The sequence below is a fragment of the Numenius arquata genome, chromosome 4 (assembly GCF_964106895.1).
Source record: "Numenius arquata chromosome 4, bNumArq3.hap1.1, whole genome shotgun sequence".
NCBI classification, from domain to species: Eukaryota; Metazoa; Chordata; class Aves; order Charadriiformes; family Scolopacidae; genus Numenius; species Numenius arquata.
In genome coordinates this window covers 69,866,708-69,888,296 of record NC_133579.1, presented here as the reverse complement: position 1 = coordinate 69,888,296, position 21,589 = coordinate 69,866,708, and positions in this window count along the sequence as shown.

Sequence of the window (21,589 nt, the reverse complement as noted above, 5' to 3'; positions counted from 1 at the left end):
TATTCAAAAAGTTTGGTTGTTTTTACAGCTTATAGCACATTGTCAAGTCGGTGCTGGAGAAACTAAAAGGATGACAGAGTTAAAAAACTGAGTACCATGTAAAATAAAAAACGGATAGAGAAGCTCTTTCCAGGGAGGCTGTTCTCTCATCTACCATAACAAAGCTTTTTAATCACAACTTGCTGTTTTCACTCTCTGCTATGAGATACTCTCTTGAGGACTCTTTAAAACCCAAGCTCTCATTTGGAAGGTACAAAATGGGTCTTAATTTCTGTGCTGAAATTAGACATATTAATATCGGTAATATAAACATTAGTCAATCTCTAGCCTCAGTCTTCATTAGGTAATTTAACAAAATCGATAGATCATTTCATATGCCAGAACACAATATCTAGGCCAAATTAACTCACCCTTGGTATTTATCCGTAAATCAGTTGTATTAGTTTGGATACTTAATGAAATTACCTCTTCTCATATTCTATATGAATATTTTTTTATATAAGCATAATGTAAAGATTTCCAGAGGAAAAATTTATCACAATTACTTGTTAATTGTATCTGAAGCAAGATCACTTTCTTTACAAACCAAAACAATGTCTATTAAGATGCTTTTACCTACAAAAATAGATTTAAAAATAGTGTTAAACTAGGTGAGTTATTTGGCTAAAAGAAAGATGGATCTTAAAAATCCAGGTTGTGTTGTAGAAAATAATTAATAATTCAGACAAACTAAAAAGTAAAGGTAAGCAAAAAAGAATGAGGAATCTTTCCAAGTCCATCCACTAATTAGCATTTAAGGCACTAATTCACATGCAAAATTAATCAAATTAATTTTAGAAATAATCTAATATTTCTGAATGTCAAATATCATCAGCAAATTTTCAGTTTCATTTACATTAGAAGCAGTTTGGCCAAATTTGAAAAAAAGTATGTCTAGGAAAATTAAATGTATCTGGTCAAAAAACTTCCATCATAAAATGTGTGCGGTAATGCAGGAAATCAGTTCCTCACAGGTGCAAATCGTTCTACTTCGAGAATTTCAGTGGGGAACACGATCCAGTCTACTGCATGTTGGGTAGGACGGGTCCAAAGGGCCTGCAAAGGCTAATTTCTCATCCTACCTTTTGCATTCACTCACCACGTGGTGTTTCAATTCGCAATTTCTGACCGTGTCCTCCTGAAAATGAGACACTTCTCTCCATGGTGGAATTTTAAACCTTGGGCTGACGAGGCTCCTACAAAAAACACAGAAAGAAGTGGACTCCTTAAAAGGGGATCCGGATGTGATCAGCGTCCATGAGCAGGGGACTCTCTAGGCTGTTCTCTCAGAAGGCTGTTCTGTTGGTAGATAGAACCACTGCACTTAGCGTGGTCTCTCTTACACGCTTTGAAATGTCACAACATTTCTCAGCCACCCATGCTCCCATCCCCACTTCTGTGTCTGGTCTTCAACACAGGACAGAAATGTGCTGTGTGCATTAGTTCTAGACACGGTTGTAAAAGATGTGGTTGCATATAATACAGGATTCATATAAAACAGATTTGACCAGGAGTTGAGTAATGCACAAGAAATTATCTATCTCCCACAGTGGTCTAACAAACTACTTAGGAGAGAGACAAACATCATCTGGTCAGTTATTAGCAAACTCAGGTTTGTGGTATGTTAAGTACTTCCACAGCGAGACCAGACAGTTCCTCATTAATTAGGACAAAGCTCAAAAATCCTTTTTATTTAATGGAAAGATCACAAAATTCTACAAAGAACTGCAGAAGATAGGAATCTCAATAACTGTAGCCTTTTCTAGAGGACAGAAAGAAGTGGCAATCCCTAATTCCAGATCGTCTCCCATCGAGGGTAACCTAAGGGTGCAGAATTGCTGACTGGCTTATCAGTCAAACGGTTGTGAACAGCAAGCAGCCCATCACCTTCAAAAAATGGGAGGAAGCTTAGGTGCTGAAGGAAGAAGCAGAAACAGCAAAGCTGTCTTTTCATTTGTTTTTAATTGTTTCTGTAGATTCTGCACTTCCTGTGGTTGTAGTACATTTTGTAAGGAAATTGCTTTCTTCACGTATACCTTAACCTTAAAACAGAAGGGTGATTTCAAGGAATGGGTGGGAGTTGCACCCATTCTTAGCTCTTCCATGGTGCCAATCCTTGTAACTGTGATATACAACCACTGATGTGCTTCCCCCAGGCATTCAGCCGATGAAAGGGTGTTCTTCTACTTAGCTGCATGGGGAACTGGAAGGGAAGAGTGCTTTGTGGAGGAACTATCATCTAGAGGTACCAGGTGTTTCCTGGCTGCAGCTGACCGTTGGGGAAAATAAGTAAATTTTGAGGGGCCATTTGTTATTTGTGATGGAGTTGCATCCTTGGAGTAAGTATCAGAAGTTCTTCAAAATGAAGGATGTGAAATCTATGAATAGAAAACAATTTACTTGGGCTTCTACCACAATTAGTTCAATATGCACAATGTCATTATAGATCTAAAACCTTTCCTACATTGTCATCTGGGTCATGAAGCCAGCAGGCTGTCTATAGCTACAAGCTACGTTGTTTTTTTCATATTTGTCTCTGCTGGCATGAGCCAGTTCACAGATCAGCCCAGTGCAAACGTGTGTCCAGTCAGGCACACATTGGGATGGTCTAACCAGCTTTAAGCCTGCACAGAAGTAAACATCTCTGCTAGCACCTTTCAGCTAGCAATGCTCTTCTAACCAGTCAGGCAGTTAGACTGGTTTTTCGTCCATATTAACCTTTAGACTCCAGCTAAGTGTTTGTCGTGACTTCACTGAGGTCTGCTCTTGCCTGTAAAAAATAAAAGGCCACAAGTACTGTGTATCAAGATTGAGAAACTAATTTTTAAATATTTAAACTACTTGGAAGCTGTACTTAAAAAGGCCCAGATTTTTAAAGAGAAATAGGGAATAGTTTTTCTTTTCAGCTTTGTAAGCACTCTTGCAGCTTGCCTGTCTCCCTTTCCAACATCTTTTCCTAAACAAAGATCCCAGTGGATCCTAAAACAGACCGTTATTGCCCACGCTTTTCCATGCTGGAAAAACTATCTTGTGGCATAATATTGGCACTGCAGCCAGATAGCTATATAGGAAAGGGTGCAGAAAAAATAAGTTGTTTTCTAAGAAGGTAACACAAATGTATCCGTTGATATTGATTTATATTTTAATCATCTGCCGGGCCAACAACAGCTTTTACATTTGCCCTTCTTGTCCGATATTTCGTAACTTAGTGTAAATAAATGCTTCAGTGTTTTTGATCCTATCTTAAAGTAGATTTTTAGAGTGCTACCGATAATCAGTTCCAAAGTGCACACACTCAGCACCTAGGTAAATATATACCTATCTGTCTGCATGTCTGTGAATAGCAGGGCGCTTCGTGCAGAGCTGTCTTGGTGTAACGCTGAGAGCTGCTGGCTGAGAGTCTCTGCCTCAGAATTAGAATGAAAAATAGCAGTGTGGTTGGAGTTTGTTACAGCTTGGCTGACTAAGAGGATGGAGCGGATGAGCTACAGCCAACTATGAAAAGCCTCTCAATTGCAAGCCCTTGCCCTCGTGTGGAATTTCAGTCATCCAGATATCTTCTTGGACAGTAAAACAGGAATGTGCAAGCAGTCCATGAGTTTCCTAGGCTCCACTCATGACAATTTCTGAATGCAAATGCTAGGTAAGCTGACCGGCTAATGCACTGCTGACCTCCTTCCCAGAAACAGGGAGGAAGTAATGGCAAATATGGCTGTAGACAGCAGTTTGGGTTGCTGTGAGCACCAGGTGATCGAATTGAGGATCTGGAGAAAGGCCAGGAAGGTAAGCAGCAGACCTGAGGCTTGGACTCTGGAGGAGCAGACATTGGCTTATTCAGGGTAGAAAAGAAGCAGGGTAGGTAGGGCTCCCTGCTTTGCCATTGAACAGAAAGACAAAAAGAGAGCATACAAGATGGGAAACAACGGCAGGAAAAATGTAAGTGCAAAGGTATTCTGGATGAAATCAGGAAGGCCAAAGCCAAGCTGGAACTAAAACTTTTCTAGGGATAAATAGTCCAACAAGCAGGATTTCAACAAGTATATTAGCAGCTGGGAGGTCAAGAGAAAATAACCTCACTCTTCTCAAGCGAAGTGTCCCCTTAGACCTACGTGCATACCAACATGGTTCGTAAAGGCGAGGGACAGCAGAACAGCAACTAATTAGAGAATCTAGATGTTAAATCTGTCCTATCATCACCTATGATTTCCTCCTTTTATTTTACTCCCTTTCAAACAGTAAGGACTCCGGCATCTTTTGTTGTTGTTATTAATTTTGTGATCAGTTCCTAGTTCAACCACTTCAGGTGTAGTTAGGCTGAAAGGGGCAGGATGCAAGTAGCAGCAGAATAGGAGAAGGAAAAGCAAGGGATGGATCCGTTTTCTAATCCTGTTGCCATGAAATTCCAGTCTGCTCTTCTGCAAACAGAGCTTTCTAGGTACATCTGCAGAGCACAGCACGGCAGGATTTTCTAACTGTCAGCAACCACTCAGAGGAGTGCTAAAAAGCTGCAAAGGACTTTTTTAAGGTTTTTGTGCTGTCAGCCAGTGGCCTAGAGAGCCTCAATCCGAGCAATGGCAGACCTCAGGGATATGCTAAGGGTAAGAGGGGAAAATTCATGTAGTTAGTGCATTCATTTTCTGTGAAGAGCTATCACTCTTTTCACCCCATATCTTGAAGTCAGTTAATCACAAACCAGGGCAAGGCTCTGTGGCATTCGAAGTTATTTGTGTTTTTACCTGTGTATGAGAGATTTGAGAAAGGCTGTAGGGATGGCCATTTGAGAACAGAAATAATTTGAGCAAAGTTGTGTAGAGCCTTTCTAAACACACGACTGGTACAAACCTAGTTGTCATTAGTGTTCCTGAGAACAAAAACTGGTGAATCACTTTACTGGATCACCACCTACCAAAAAAAAAAAAAACCAGAAAACCGCCCCCCCCCCCAAAAAAAAAAAAACCAAAAACAAAAACAACAAAAAAAAACCCTCACCCACACCAAACCAAACCAAAAATGAGTTAGGAGTGAAAAGGGCAAATCAATGGGTTCTTCTGAATTTAAGTTACTTGTATCCACAATCTTCCAAGTCACCCAGGCGTGCTAGTTCAGCGCACCTCAGTTACACATTTATTCCTGTGCTTCGAAACTATTGGACTATTGGAGGGCATTAGCAGTGTTATCTGTAGCTCATCAGACAGAACTGACACTTCCAGTAAAAAGAGATAACAATAGACACGTACAGCAATAAAAGTAGTTAACATGCATCAATATGCTTCTCCGTGAGGTAAACTGATGCATTAAAGCCTTTTATTCCATTAAGGTACTCTGATTCTCCACCTAAAGGAATTTTTGCTGTCTCGTAACTCAGGATGAACAGTCAAAGACTGTAACTCAGACACTGGCCACCTGAACGTTAGGCCTCCAACTTCTGCATATTCTGCATAATATTTATTCTAACATTTCTGCAGTTAGGACAGTTAGTTAGCTGTAGTACAGTATATTGACTGTATTTTAGTAAGTATATGACTATATCACAGCTGCCTGACTAATCTGGTAGCCTTCTGCATTGGAGTGACTGCATCAGTGGACAAGGGAAGAGCAACCGATGCCTTCTACCTTGACTTCTGTAAGGCCTTTGACATGGTCCAACACAACATCCTTGTCTCTAAATGAGAGAGATATGGATTCAATGGATGGACTATTAGATGGAAAAGGAAGAGGCTAGATGGTGGCATCCAAAGAGTTGCAGTCAATGGCTCAATGTCCAAACGGAGATCAGTAGCAAGTGGTGTCCCTCAGGTGTCTGTATTGGGACCTATACTGTTCAATATCTTCGTTAATGACATCGTCAGTGGGGTTGAGTGCACTCTCAGCAAGTTTGCACACAAAGCTGAGTGGTGCAGTTGATACACCAGAGGGATGGAATGCCATCCAGAGCATCCTTGACAGGCTGAAGAAGTAAGCCCGTGTGAACCTCATGAAGTTCAATGAGGCCAAGTGCAGGGTCCTGCACCTGGGTCCAGGCAATCGCCAATAGCAGCACAGACTGGGGGAGGAATGGATTGAGAGCAACCCTGTGGAGAAGGACTTGGGGATACTAGTGGATGAAAAATTGGACATGAGCTGGCACTGCGCTTGCAGCCCAGAAAGCCAGCTGTATCCTGGGCTTCATAGGTAGAAGCATGTCCAGCAGGTCAAGGGAGGTGATTCACCTCTCTAATTTGCTCTCACAAGACCCCACCTGTAGTACTGCACCCAACTCTGGGGCCCCCAGAACAAGAAAGATATGAACCTATTAGAGCAGATCCAGAGGAGGGCCAGAAAAATGATCAGAGGGCTGGAGCACCTCTCCTATGAGGACAGGCTGAGAGAGTTGGAGTTGTTCAGCCTCACTCTGCCTGCTGATCCACCAGATCCATGTCTGAGCACATGCCAGGACCTGTTGTCTCTTCACACTGAGCTGGCATCAAAATGTTGAGACTCTTTAACTGAACAGACATACACCGGCAGCTTTCTGCACTACTTGTACCAGTTTTGCAAACAAATTACCAAGTGTGTGCTAGAAAAGTGTTTTTCATAGTTTATCACTTTAAAAAAAAAACAATGAAGTTCCTTTGCATCTGAAAAACATCATCAGTAATTTCATCACACTGACATTCTGAGGTGGTTTCAGGTGGGTGTATAAAAAGCAAAATCCTCAGACCTTTGCAACTATCTTCCAGTCTCACAGGGACTCTTAAGGCTTTTAGTGTTGGACGGCCTCCTGGCCAGCCAAATCCTTACCCACACCAGCATGATCAGCAATAACCTTCCTCTTCACTAAAGACCTGCAGAATTAATTTAAAAACCCAGTGACCTGTCTTCACACTCCTGAAGAGTAAAGCTTATCCCCACAGACAGCAGTGCCACGAACAGCGTCACACTGACCCACCAGTGTTTTGTCTCTTCACCACAACCAAATGTCTGTCTGTGGTAGAAATGCCCTTATTTACATAGTCTGAATGTATATACCAATTTTGGAACCTTCCTTCCTCTTTCAAGACTCAAAATACTAAATCCTAAAGAAAAAAAAGAGATTTCCCAGGATTTTAGATAAGATCTGAACATCTTTCCCACAAATGGAGGAAGGCAAATAACTCTCAGAAAGACTGAAGTCACCAGTGACCTCTGAAAGTTTTACCCCATGGCTGAAGCGGGTTTTGTATCCTGCATAAACACAGCCCACTGTGCAGCTCGGGTTCAGCCAGAAAAGGGGATGCGAGGGCAATAGCAGCAAAGGGTTATTTGTATAGTTTGTAAGAGTGGTTGTTTTTCTGGCTGTGATTTGGGCATAGATCCAAATATACTAGGTCTGAAAATGACCAACCTTTCTACCACACCAGTGTAAGCTCCACTCCCAGGTTTTTCGAAGCCTATGTTATTTCCATGGAAGTTTCTTAGCACTATCCATCCCAGTCTATGGCTCTGGTCAAACTTTGGCTTTCCTCCAGGCTGCGGCTGCTGAAATCGCCCCCCCATGTATCCGAGAAAAGGGGCGGTGTGCAGTCAAGTCACGGCATGACCTCATGGACATCAGCTCTGGCACAGGTAGGGGACGACTAATAGGGGTGGTCTCTGAGCTGCGGAGTTGGTTTCTGCCATGGACTTAGACAAGACCAGCAGCCCGAGGTATATCCTTCAGTGGTAGAGGAGGTGTCATGGACGCCCAGCAGCTGTGCCCCAGGATGTGCTTTGCCGTCTTGCTTGCCTGGCCACACTGATCACTCCTACTGAGCCTGCTGGCAACCAGCACTCCCAGGTCCCTTTCTGCAGGGCTGCTCTCCAGCCACTCCTCTCCCAGTTGACACTGCTGTCCAGCATTACTCTCTCCCAGGGGCAGAATCCAGCTCTTGCTCCTCTTTCATTTCCTGCCACTGGTGATCGCCCAGTGGGCCCATCTATCTCAATCCCTCTGCAAGACCACCTGGCCTTCAAGTGAGTCAACAACACCTCCCAGTTTAGGATCATCATCAGACTTGCTAATGCTGCATCCAACTCCTGCAGCCAGACCATTGCTAAAAGGATTGAACAGAACTGGCCCTAGAAAGGAGCCCTGAGGAGCAGCGCTGGGGACTGCTCGCCAGCCAGGCTTAGTAGCCCCAGTCACTGCAACCCTTTCAGCCCTGCTCTTCAGCCACTGCGCCAGCCAGCGCAAAGGCTACCTGCTCATCTCACACTTGGACTACTTGTCCACAAGGATGCTGGGAGGGACAGCGTCAAAAGCCTTACTACAACCCAGAAAAGCTACCTTCGCCACCGTCCCTTCATCCCTCAGGCAGGTGACCTTATCATAGAAGGATATCAAATTAGTCAAACAGGACTTTCCCTTCGGAGAACCCACATTGATTGTGCCTGATGATTGCACTGTTCTTAAATGGCGTGATAGGACCAGGCATAATGGTTTTAAACGGAAAGAGAGTAGATTAGATAGAAAGAAGGAATTCTTTACAATGGGGGTGCTGAGAGAAGAGGAACAGCCCCACGTTTGTCCTTGGGAGCAGAGTGGTAGAGCAGGTGTCGTGGACGCCCAGCAGCTGTGCCCAGTGCATGGCCACCAAGGGCAGGGACATGCCCCTGGACCTCCTGGGCGCAGAGACTGCCTGGGGGACAGCACCCCAAAGCCCTTCCTCCCAAGGACGCTGGCCACAGGGCTGCGGGGTGGGGCTGGGCAGGGGGGGCCCCGTCACCCCCGTGTCACAGTGCCATCACCCGGCAACGCAGCAGTCACAATGCCCCGGCCAGGATAAAAGGCAGCATCCTCCTGTGGCCCGCTGACAGAGCCGGCCTGAGGGCAGCCAGAAGACATCGAAGAGGAAGGCCTTGAGGAACCACCGTACTTACCTGGTAGGGGCGGAGGGAGGAAGGCCGGAGACGTGTTCAAAGCCCACCTGATGGATGGATGCATGGAAATCCTTTTCAGCTGGAGAGCAGTGGCAAGACCAAGGAAGTGCTTTCTGGAGGAGCACTGCAGAGCTGTAGGAAATGGGATGCGGAGAAGTTGCAAGGGCTCCCAGTGCTTTGGAGGCACCCACTGGTGTCCTGCCAGGCGCGGGAAGGATTCTTGCTCCCAAGGTGAATCAAGGTAGGGGCCTTTGGCCACTCTTGGAAGCCCCTGAGATGGCTCCAGGGTAAGGGAAAATCGGGCTTGAGCATCTATCTCCGGGGAGGTGGGACCAGCCTGTGGGACGAGGAGGCAGGTCTTGCTCACATGCTCAGGGAACAGCCGATCGCCAGCGCTGGGGTCAGGAAGGAATTTTCCCCCGGGGCAGATTGGCACTGCTCCCCGGGGGTTTTTTGCCTTCCTCTGCAGCATTGAGCATGACCACTTGTCAGGGCTCCTCTGCTCCCTTTTGGCTGCCTTCCCTTCTGCTGCTCATGCACCACGAAGGTGGCCTCTCGTGCCCTGCAGCTGGGGGGAGGAAGGCTTTTTTTCCCCCTGAGGTGGCCTAGCAAGCGTCCCCGGGGGTTTTTTTGCCTTCCTCTGCAGCACTGAGCAGGGCCCCTTGACAGGGCTCCTTTGGGCCAATTTGGCCAGGAGCCTGCTGCTCCTGCTGCACGAAGGTGGCCCTCGTGCCCCGCATCCGGGGGGAGGAAGCTTTCTAGACTCCCAGGCGGGCCCCCAGGGTGGCCCCCGGGGGATGCTTCTTGTCCTCTGTAGCATTGAGCACAGCCCCTGCTCAGGGCTCCTCGGGGCCCTTTGGGCTGGCCTCTTGCCCGATGCTCTGGCACCTCCCGGCCACCACTCCTGCCCTGCCTCTCTCGGCCTCTCTTGCCCATTGCAAGCTTGGAGCGGGAGCGAGCTCTGCTCTTCCCTTGGCTCCGTGTCCCCAGGGCTTCTGCCTTGGCCAAAACACCCTCTGCTGGGAAGGCCGCCGGCCTTGGGGCACCCTCCGCAGATGACACTCGACCACTCTCCCTGCCTGCAAGACAAGCCCAGGGCACGCACCAGAGCGCTTTTCAGCCATCACTGGCCAAGGAGCACAGCGGCGCAGACACTTCTCAAAGGCAAAAAGGGGGCTCCTAATTGCTACGCCTCCTACTTTGGAAAATACCTCTCGCTACCACTCACCTCCTCTCCTTCTTCTTGTGTGGGCTCCGTCCTCATCCTCATTCTTGACGTTCTCACTCTTCAGGAGACAGGGGCTGCTTGCCCTCTAGTCTTCCTCCTACTTCCCCTGCCTCCGTGGCTTCCCTTTGCCAGACGGGATGGTTTTCCAAGCTAAACTGAAGAATGCATCAGCCCGCTCCTGGCTCCGCACGCGCCTTGTGTTACTGCTTGTGAGCATCACCTCTGAAACAGATTCAGAAATACAACATAAAATATACTATACAAATAAAGTCCCATTTCTGCTTGTAACCTTTCGCATTTGTGTCTTGAAAGTGTTCTTGGAGCTGAAAACCCCCCGGCATTGCAGGGAAATAAGAGTCTTCTTATTCAGCTCATGGTGAGCACAGGGAATACAATAGAAGAATAGAATAGAATAGTTATGCTATATGATGCATATAGTTATGCATGACCAGCTCTGACCTAGGGCTGAGGGCTCCATCCAGGAGAGCAGGTCTCTGCAGTGCAGGTCCCAGGCCCGTCCAGGAGACAGGGGCAGAGACAGGCACATCTACACCATCCCTCTGGCAGGGACTGAAGGCCCCAGGCTGAGCTGACACCCAGCCCCTGGGCCCTTGCCAGGAGACGGTGGCGTTGGGGGTCCCCGGAGAGGCCCGTCCCAGGCAGGGAGGCCTATGAGCACCCCAGGAGCCTGCAGAAGAAGACCTGCACTGCTCCTGTGCTCTCCTGCAGGCATTTATCATGGGCCACTTTGCAGACAGAGTATTGGGCCAGATGGACCTTCACTCTCATCTACTCTGCTTTTCTGGCTCTTTGGGTTTGTCATGTTTTTCCAAGGCAAACAGCTCAGGCATTTCTAAAAAGGAGTACAAGGAGGGAAAAAATCCATGGGGAAATGAATAGGTGTCGCTCACATCAAAAAGGTCTGCAACCATTTAGATTTTGGAGCACCTCCTGCTTCAGACTGAGGGCTTCACCTTTGAGCCTCCCTAGTGCCAGAGATGGGGGTGGGGGGGGTTGCCACCCTCTTGTTTGATGCACCCCAGGATGTGCTTTGCCGTCTTGCTTGCCTGGCCACACTGATCACTCCTACTGAGCCTGCTGGCAACCAGCACTCCCAGGTCCCTTTCTGCAGGGCTGCTCTCCAGCCACTCCTCTCCCAGTTGACACTGCTGTCCAGCATTACTCTCTCCCAGGGGCAGAATCCAGCTCTTGCTCCTCTTTCATTTCCTGCCACTGGTGATCGCCCAGTGGGCCCATCTATCTCAATCCCTCTGCAAGACCACCTGGCCTTCAAGTGAGTCAACAACACCTCCCAGTTTAGGATCATCATCAGACTTGCTAATGCTGCATCCAACTCCTGCAGCCAGACCATTGCTAAAAGGATTGAACAGAACTGGCCCTAGAAAGGAGCCCTGAGGAGAAGTGCTGGGGACTGCTCGCCAGCCAGGCTTAGTAGCCCCAGTCACTGCAACCCTTTCAGCCCTGCTCTTCAGCCACTGCGCCAGCCAGCGCAAAGGCTACCTGCTCATCTCACACTTGGACTACTTGTCCACAAGGATGCTGGGAGGGACAGCGTCAAAAGCCTTACTACAACCCAGAAAAGCTACCTTCGCCACCGTCCCTTCATCCCTCAGGCAGGTGACCTTATCATAGAAGGATATCAAATTAGTCAAACAGGACTTTCCCTTCGGAGAACCCACATTGATTGTGCCTGATGATTGCACTGTTCTTAAATGGCGTGATAGGACCAGGCATAATGGTTATAAACGGAAAGAGAGTAGATTAGATAGAAAGAAGGAATTCTTTACAATGGGGGTGCTGAGAGAAGAGGAACAGCCCCACGTTTGTCCTTGGGAGCAGAGTGGTAGAGCAGGTGTCATGGACGCCCAGCAGCTGTGCCCAGTGCATGGCCACCAAGGGCAGGGACAGGCCCCTGGACCTCCTGGGCGCAGAGACTGCCTGGGGGACAGCACCCCAAAGCCCTTCCTCCCAAGGACGCTGGCCACAGGGCTGCGGGGTGGGGCTGGGCAGGGGGGGCCCCATCACCCCCGTGTCACAGTGCCATCACCCGGCAACGCAGCAGTCACAATGCCCCGGCCAGGATAAAAGGCAGCATCCTCCTGTGGCCCACTGACAGAGCCGGCCTGAGGGCAGCCAGAAGACATCGAAGAGGAAGGCCTTGAGGAACCACCGTAGTTACCTGGTAGGGGTGGAGGGAGGAAGGCCGGAGACGTGTTCAAAGCCCACCTGATGGATGGATGCATGGAAATCCTTTTCAGCTGGAGAGCAGTGGCAAGACCAAGGAAGTGCTTTCTGGAGGAGCACTGCAGAGCTGTAGGAAATGGGATGCGGAGAAGTTGCAAGGGCTCCCAGTGCTTTGGAGGCACCCACTGGTGTCCTGCCAGGTGCGGGAAGGATTCTTGCTCCCAAGGTGAATCAAGGTAGGGGCCTTTGGCCACTCTTGGAAGCCCCTGAGATGGCTCCAGGGTAAGGGAAAATCGGGCTTGAGCATCTATCTCCGGGGAGGTGGGACCAGCCTGTGGGACGAGGAGGCAGATCTTGCTCACATGCTCAGGGAACAGCCGATCGCCAGCGCTGGGGTCAGGAAGGAATTTTCCCCCGGGGCAGATTGGCACTGCTCCCCGGGGGTTTTTTGCCTTCCTCTGCAGCATTGAGCATGACCACTTGTCAGGGCTCCTTCGCTCCCCTTTGGCTGGCTTCCCTTCTGCTGCTCATGCACCACGAAGGTGGCCTCTCGTGCCCTGCAGCTGGGGGGAGGAAGGCTTTTTTTCCTCCCGAGGTGGCCTAGCAAGCGTCCCCGGGGGTTTTTTTGCCTTCCTCTGCAGCACTGAGCAGGGCCCCTTGACAGGGCTCCTTTGGGCCAATTTGGCCAGGAGCCTGCTGCTCCTGCTGCACGAAGGTGGCCCTCGTGCCCCGCATCCGGGGGGAGGAAGCTTTCTAGACTCCCAGGCGGGGGCCCCCAGGGTGGCCCCCGGGGGATGCTTCTTGTCCTCTGTAGCATTGAGCACAGCCCCTGCTCAGGGCTCCTCGGGGCCCTTTGGGCTGGCCTCTTGCCCGATGCTCTGGCACCTCCCGGCCACCACTCCTGCCCTGCCTCTCTCGGCCTCTCTTGCCCATTGCAAGCTTGGAGCGGGAGCGAGCTCTGCTCTTCCCTTGGCTCCGTCTCCCCAGGGCTTCTGCCTTGGCCAAAACACCCTCTGCTGGGAAGGCCTCCGGCCTTGGGGCACCCTCCGCAGATGACACTCGACCACTCTCCCTGCCTGCAAGACAAGCCCAGGGCACGCACCAGAGCGCTTTTCAGCCATCACTGGCCAAGGAGCACAGCGGCGCAGACACTTCTCAAAGGCAAAAAGGGGGCTCCTAATTGCTACGCCTCCTACTTTGGAAAATTCCTCTCGCTACCACTCACCTCCTCTCCTTCTTCTTGTGTGGGCTCCGTCCTCATCCTCATTCTTGACGTTCTCACTCTTCAGGAGACAGGGGCTGCTTGCCCTCTAGTCTTCCTCCTACTTTCCCTGCCTCCGTGGCTTCCCTTTGCCAGACGGGATGGTTTTCCAAGCTAAACTGAAGAATGCATCAGCCCGCTCCTGGCTCCGCACGCGCCTTGTGTTACTGCTTGTGAGCATCACCTCTGAAACAGATTCAGAAATACAACATAAAATATACTATACAAATAAAGTCCCATTTCTGCTTGTAACCTTTCGCATTTGTGTCTTGAAAGTGTTCTTGGAGCTGAAAACCCCCCGGCATTGCAGGGAAATAAAAGAGTCTTCTTATTCAGCTCATGGTGAGCACAGGGAATACAACACAATAGAATAGAATAGTTATGCTATATGATGCATATAGTTATGCATGACCAGCTCTGACCTAGGGCTGAGGGCTCCATCCAGGAGAACAGGTCTCTGCAGTGCAGGTCCCAGGCCCGTCCAGGAGACAGGGGCAGAGACAGGCACATCTACACCATCCCTCTGGCAGGGACTGAAGGCCCCAGGCTCAGCTGACACCCAGCCCCTGGGCCCTTGCCAGGAGACGGTGGCGTTGGGGGTCCCCGGAGAGGCCCGTCCCACGCAGGGAGGCCTATAAGCACCCCAGGAGCCTGCAGAAGAAGACCTGCACTGCTCCTGTGCTCTCCTGCAGGCATTTATCATGGGCCATTGGAGGTTCCCTTTGTAGAATCCACACTGATTGTGCCTGATGTTTGCACTACTTTTTAAATGTAGTTATAGGACCAGGCGTAATGGTTTTAAATGGAAAGAGAGTAGATTAGGTATGTTGATGGAGTTCTTTACTGTGATGGTGGTGAGGCACTGGAACAGGTTGTCCAGAGAAGCTGTGGATTCCCCATCCCTGGAGTTGTTCAAGACCAGGCTGAATGGGGTTTTGAGCAACCTGGTCTGGAGGGAGGTGTCCCTGCCCGTGGTTGTAACTAGATGATCTTTAAAGGACCCTTCCGACCCAAATAATTCAATTGTTCTATGTAATACAAACTGTGTTCATTCCCAATAGTAATGCTGTAAAGGTTCTGACTGATAAAGATGACACTCCTAAAAAATTTTGTCTTTGCCACATTACTACATAGTTCTCTAAATATACAGTGTTTACTGGTATAATACAGGCATATTAGAAAAACTTGAAGAAGTTCTACCAGTTTGATTTAAAGTGTTAGTTGACAGGTGTATAAAATTAAACTATAAAACTATAAACTATAAAATACTACTATAAAATACTATAAAAACTACTAAAAACTAGAAAATTATCCTGTAAAAATTAAACAATCATCTAATGAGGAAATGGCACCTCTTTTCTCACTCTCTCCCCACTCCTTTCATACATTTTCAGATCATACTTGTAAAATTCCATGGTATCTTTATTATACCTAACTCCAGTCTGCCAAACAGTCACGGCTAAGCCAAGCACATCCCACGCCACTTCACTGACCCATTTCTTGCAGCAGCAGCAGGTCCCACAGATGCCATAGGGGACCATGCACAACCTTGGGGAATAGGGAAGCCTCTGCCTGTGCCAGGGATCTGAAACAAAGCATCTGTAGATTAAATAGGTCTTGAACTTGTTATGCTATAGCACAGCAATAGGGGTGGGCAAGATAACCTGATGTGAAGTCTCTTCGAGCTGCAGTTACTCAGAGAACTTTTTCACTTTTTTTAAACAGGATGCATGGCAGGTGGGTGAAAGGAGTGATTTGGAGTGCGTTCTCCTTTTTCTCTTCTGGTGCACACCCGTGTACCATCAACTCTTTCACGATGTCTGGCTTCCCTTGAAATCGCTGACCTCTTTGAGGAGAGAAAAGAAAAATAAATATTGTCAAAGCCGGTCATCTGTAAAGATTAAGTAAGATGGGGATGTAGCCTCAAAAATGAAATGTGGGGGAAAACAGAGTTACGTGAAATAAGCGTGAAACAATGTTATTTGCGCACTATCAAGCAAACCTTTGTTACAGCTAAGAATCATCCAGGAGATGGCACATATTCAGATATCAAAACCGCTAGGACCTGGAGATCAGAAATGACCACAACAGCACCGGACACGGTGCTGTTTTACAGATCAGTTCTTTTCTGCCTCTGCTCATCTCCTCTCACTTCGCTGGGGTTGCAGCATCCCATCCCACTCTTAAACCGACTGGAAATTTCCCCAGGAAGATCAAAAAGCCAAAGTGATTGCATAGGTCATAAAACTTAAGGGCAAAACCTACGGGAGAAAGTAGAAGCCAGTTTGACCATTTGTGCTGGCAAATTGCATGGTTTATCTACCATGAATGACAAGCATCTAATGAATCTGCCAGCAAACAGCCCATCAACATAAACAAAAATTAAGAATTCAATAAGGGAATACGCTCAGAATAATGATTTTTAAGATCCCAGAGATCTTAACACAAGAGGGAAACGATTAGCAGGAGTTATACACCGAAGGGTAAATGGCAGCCTGAGGGTCTGGGACTGGCCAAGTGGTAGCATTCATTTCTACCCTAACAGAAGTGCTGACTCCCACTGACTGCCACCGCTGTGACAGAAATAGAAATGTATGAAATGTCAAGCTCTTAAACAAAGCGGTCAGAGGTACCAATGAGGAAGTTAGAGTTCAGGCATCCAAATCCGAGTGACGCACAGAGAGCACCTAGCTGTCTTCTGTTAGCCTTCCAACACCACTGAGCCTACAGAGCTGGTCCCAGCCTGCTCCCTCGCAGGTTTTTCCGCCATTCTTTGTTACAAAATGCCAAAAATATATATTTTTTTTTTTTTAAGAAAAGTATAATTTCCAGTGGAAACTTTGCAAGCAGAGGAGAGTTTGGGAGAGGAAAGAGTCATAGGTATTTCCCCCTTTTCTTGCAACACGTTTCAGCGATGACAAGAAGAAAAACACTTGAACTGACTTTCCATTGACCAAATATGCACAGTTTTGCTGCTTATCAGCTGCTGGAATCGTGTTCTTCATGCAAAGGCTCTTTGAACTAACTAAAGTGCCAAATTTAGATTTGAGTTTTGCAGCAAGGCCTGTGTTAGCAGGATGCAATAGCTCTGCAGCAGCCCTGCAGCCTGCCCCGTCTCTCCTCCCTTCCCCCAGCAGAGGTGGGGGTCTCCCATAAACCAGGTGCCGGACCCCATTCCTGCCTAGGAAAGGGAAGCTTCGGTGAAGCTGTAGTTCTCAGGCAGGGGGGAAATCTGAGTACGGATAAGGTGAATAATGGCATCCAGCCTGTGCATTTTCTGCAGGACACAGTACTCTCTTGCTTCTCCCCCAAAATCTTCTGTAACGAAACTGTGTCCTGGGCAGTGTTTCCTCTTCTTCTGTGGCAAACCTCAGTGCTTTTTGATGGTAGATGAAAAGGGCTCCCATATGTGCTGTAAAGCTTCATAACGTACTACAGGGGCATATGGTGGTGTTGCCCTCAGTTTCAGATATTTTGGGCCCAACACCTACTTGCTGGGAAGCTGTTGAGTCCTGCTCGACACCTGTAGTGACTGCTGCCAGGAGGGGATCTCCAGCCCACGTGGATCTCCTGCTCAGGGCTTGCCCATGTGTGTGGTGGCACACAGCTTCTTGGTGCAGCACCTTGCAGCCCGGCACGTCTGTATTTCTGTGTCTGCTCTGAGCTCCACTGCCCACTTTCACACCCTGGGTTCTTACCAAGTTTCTGGGCTCTCCAGTTCAAGAAATACAGGGAACTGCTGCAGAGGGCACAGCAGAGGGCTACCAAGATGATTAGGGGCCTGGAGCATCTCTCTTATGAGGAAAGGCTGAGGGACTTGGGTCTTTTTGGTCTGGAGAAGAGAAGGCTGAGGGGGGATCTGATCAACACCTATAAATACTTAAAGGGAGGGTGTCAGGAGGATGGGGCCAGTCTTGTTTCAGTGGTGCCCAGGGACAGGACAAGAGGGAACAGGCACAAACTTGAACACAAGAAGTTCCATGTAAACATGAGGAGGAACTTCTTCACTTTGAGGGTGGCAGAGCCCTGGAACAGGCTGCCCAGAGAGGTGGTGGAGTCTCTGTCTCTGGAGACATTAAAAATCTGCCTGGACACGTTCCTGTACAACCTGCTGTGGGTGGACCTGCTTTGTCAGGGGGGTTGGACGAGATGATCTCCAGAGGTCCCTTCCAACCCCATATCATTCTGTGATTCTGTGTTTCTCTCACTGTGTTTGAGGTCCTGTGTGGTGGCAGAGACCATGAGACATGAGTCAGCAGCAGCGATGAACGATTTGGCTCTCATGCCTCTTTAATGAGGAGATGGTATCTGAGCCTATCACTGCTTACTGTTTTGCTTTTGAACATTCACTTAATTATTCAGCATTTCTTTCAGGAGGCTCACACTCCATAGGCTGTAATAACCATGTGGAATCTATACTAGCACTGCTAGCAACAGGCAGACCAGCCTACACGTCAGCTCTTCAAATCTGTTGTGCTGCCTAGGGAAAGAAAATACGTAAAGTAAGCATTTTGGTGGCTCCTTCTTTATATATGAAGTGTGAAAAGACAGTGTGAAAATTGGCCATCAATGCAGCTATTCAGAGTCCATTAATGACAACCTCAACCTTGGTGTTTTGGGGGTAATCATTAAAGCCTGGCTTGATCGTTGCTCAGGAAAAATGACATGGTCTCCAGGCAAGCACTCAGGCAAGGCAGATTTACTGTGTGAGCAGCAATCACTCTGCCTCATCTTCAACAGACTTTTCTCACTAATATTTGCCTGTTTAAAAACCTCAGGCTAGAACAAAAATGTCAGGCACTCCCTTTGGTGCTCAGTTGAGCATTTAAGAAGGTATGAGATTTCTCTAGCACAGCTGATCCTTTCTTTCCATTGGTCTGTCAAATGAGAGATGTAATTTTCTTTCCATACCAAGGGACTTATGCTGGATTTTATTGCTTTCATTCCAGGTATTTTCTAGCTATAAGTTTTTAGTGGATGGGGATTTTTGTTATCCATCCAGGAGTTAGTCCAGGGCTGGGTTAGGTACTTCTGCACTGTCACATTTTTGCTTTGAATTGTCTACTTCCTCTTTGGGAACACCATGCTCTAGAAAAGCTGCAAGTATTTAGCCAGTCTTGGCTCCTCCTAAAGCAAGTACTTAAACATAGGCTTAATATTACGATGATTTATTTCAGTGTTATTAATTGTTCACAGTATGGGGAACAGAACATCTCTCATGCAAGGGGAGACTGAGAGAGCTGGGATTGTTCAGCCTCGAGAAGTGACAGCTCAGGGGGACTTTAGCAATGTTTATAAATATCTGGTGGGAGGTGCAGAGAAGACAGAGCCTGGCTCTTCTCAGTGTTGTCAAGTGACAGAAAAGGCAACAGGCAGAAACTGAAACACAGGCAATTTTGTCTGAACAAAAGAGAACACTTTTCTACTGCAGGGGTGGTTGAACACTGGAGCAAGTTGCTGAGAGAGGTTTTGGAGATATTCTTTCGAGATATTTGAAGCCTGACTGGACACAGGCCCAGGCAACCTGCTGTAGCTGACCTTGCTTTGAGCAGGAGGGTTAGACTGGACAGTCCATGGAGGTCTCTTCCCACCTCAACTGTTCTGTGCTTTTGTGGTTGCTGCAGCTTGTCATCAGGCCAACATGAGAAGAACCCAAGCTCCCTTGGATTCCCTTGCTCGGTTTTCTTTTGTCAGGAGCCACCCTGTGTTCCTAGGGGACTCTTTTTGTTCTGATTGCAACCAAAGATGTATTAAGCTGCCTAGAGCCCAGCAGTAGCAGCTCCTCCTTCTTCGCTGTTTGTTTGAAGCCTCTCCTCAGAATCAGGTGATGATTTTCCATGACAAGTCAGCAACGTCAATAAAGTTAATGCGGTCTTGTGAACCACAGCTGTGGACTGCTGCAAAGTCCTGAACCAAAGTTTTCCACTGAAGGAGTGATCAGTAGAAACAGAGAAGCCTCCCTCTCCTGAGACACAAACCAGTGGAGATACTCACAGACTTCTTGGTCTAGCTCCGAAACAAGCACCTAGCACCCTTGAAACCCTCATGTTAAAGAGAGTAAATTCTGACTTCTGGCTGTAGTGTAGGAGCCAGGAACAGACACACGTGCAATATTGCTTTATTCAGAAGCCACTAACACGCCACCAATAACAAAAAGTTTATAAATCTTGCAACAGCAGAGGGTTTAACAAAAGGCTACAAATATTGCTTGAACCTGGACAATGAAATAATCATCACTTGAAATGACGCCAGGCTGTCCCAGGTAACTTCCTGCAAACTGTGACAGCCCACGGATCCCAGCCACAGAACTTGTCCTCTTTACAGGACACCACAGATCTCAACACATCTGCTGTAGCACTGCCATTTTACTACACCCATTCCCATGGCTTTGTGTTCTCCCTCTTGATTTCCTTACCTATTCCTCAGAGCCAGAGAGTAATTAACTGAAATCAACTACAAGCGTTCTCCATTAGAATTTGTTTTCCAGTAAGTTTGAGCACAGCCCACCAGCTAAGATGGACCTGAAGAACATACTACCAAAAAAAAAACCAGAAGTAATTACCACTCTAGACAAACATTTCTGCATTTTTACTCTTACAGTTTGAAGTGTGATGCTTTGTTGGCCAGGTGTTTAACCTTTTCATCTGCACTTATCCTCTTGCAGAGCTAGACAAAAGCTGGACACAGTACTCGTAAGACCCCACCTGGAGTACTGTGTCCAGCTTTGGAGTCCTCAACACAGGAAGGACATGGAGCCATTGGAACGGTCCCAGTGAAGGGCCACGAAAATGATCAGAGGGCTGGAGCACCTCTCCTATGAGGACAGGCTGAGCCACTTGGGATTGTTCAGCCTGGAGAAGAGAAGGCTCCAGGGAAACATAATGGCCTTCCAGTACCTAAAGGGGGCTATAGGAGAGATGGTGAGGGATTCTTTATCAGGGAGTGTAGCGATAGGACGAGGGGTAATGGTTTTAAATTGAAAGAGGGGAGATTTAGATTGGATACTAAAAAGAAATTCTTTCCTGTGAAGGTGGCAAGACACTGGAACAGGTTGCCTGGAGAAGCTGTGGATCTCCATCCCTGGAAGTGTTCAAGGCCAGGCTGGATGGGGATTTGAGCAACCTGGTCTGGTGGGAGGTGTCCCTGCCCATGGCAGGGGGGCTGGAAGTCGATGATCTTTAAGGTCCCTTCCAATTCTATAACCATTTTTTGATTCTATATGGGACAAAACGGCAAATCTTTGGGCAATATACTAATTTCTCTTTGTAGAGCTTTTGTTCTACGTTTCTTGGCTTTACATATGGAAACAAGGCTTAAGGGTAGATTTGCCTTCATAACAAATAAGTAATATATTGGGCAGAAAAGAAGATTTTGGTGAGATTTGCATCTTGGTTTTCTAATCTCCCTGGCATGATGCCATTTTTGTCAGTGGCTTTTCTGACTCACACAGGAAAGGAGACCGTTGTCCTCCTTTAGTTAGGTGTTCTGGAGAGGTTTTGTAAACTCCTCGCTGTCAGCCTGTCTGCAGTGTTTGTCAGCAACTCTGCTGCAGAAACACTTCTGTTTTGGAAAGACACAAAACGCATACACACTTTCAGGGCAAGGTCTTGGAGGGGTCAAACTGATGAGCTAAAAATAAGCAAAGGAACTATGTGCCCTCATTTCCCCTTCAAAATTAGCACCTTATAGGACCATGCCTTTGGGAAAATAACCAGACTGGAGGGATAACCAAAGGCATATCTTTACTTTCAGTCTAAAACTCCGTATTGCTCAGAGAGAGTGTAACGTTCATTCATTGCCTTTACAGCTATAGAAGTCTTGGGGTTACCATTTCACTGGTAGCAAAGCTGAGACAACTTCCCACCGTGCTTCCCTGGGAAGCCAGTGGGGGCTGAGGCAGAGCACTGATGGTGGATGGGGACAGGGACACAGCTGCTCCCACTCACCTGCTCTCGTGCCATTCTCCAGATAACCCCCTG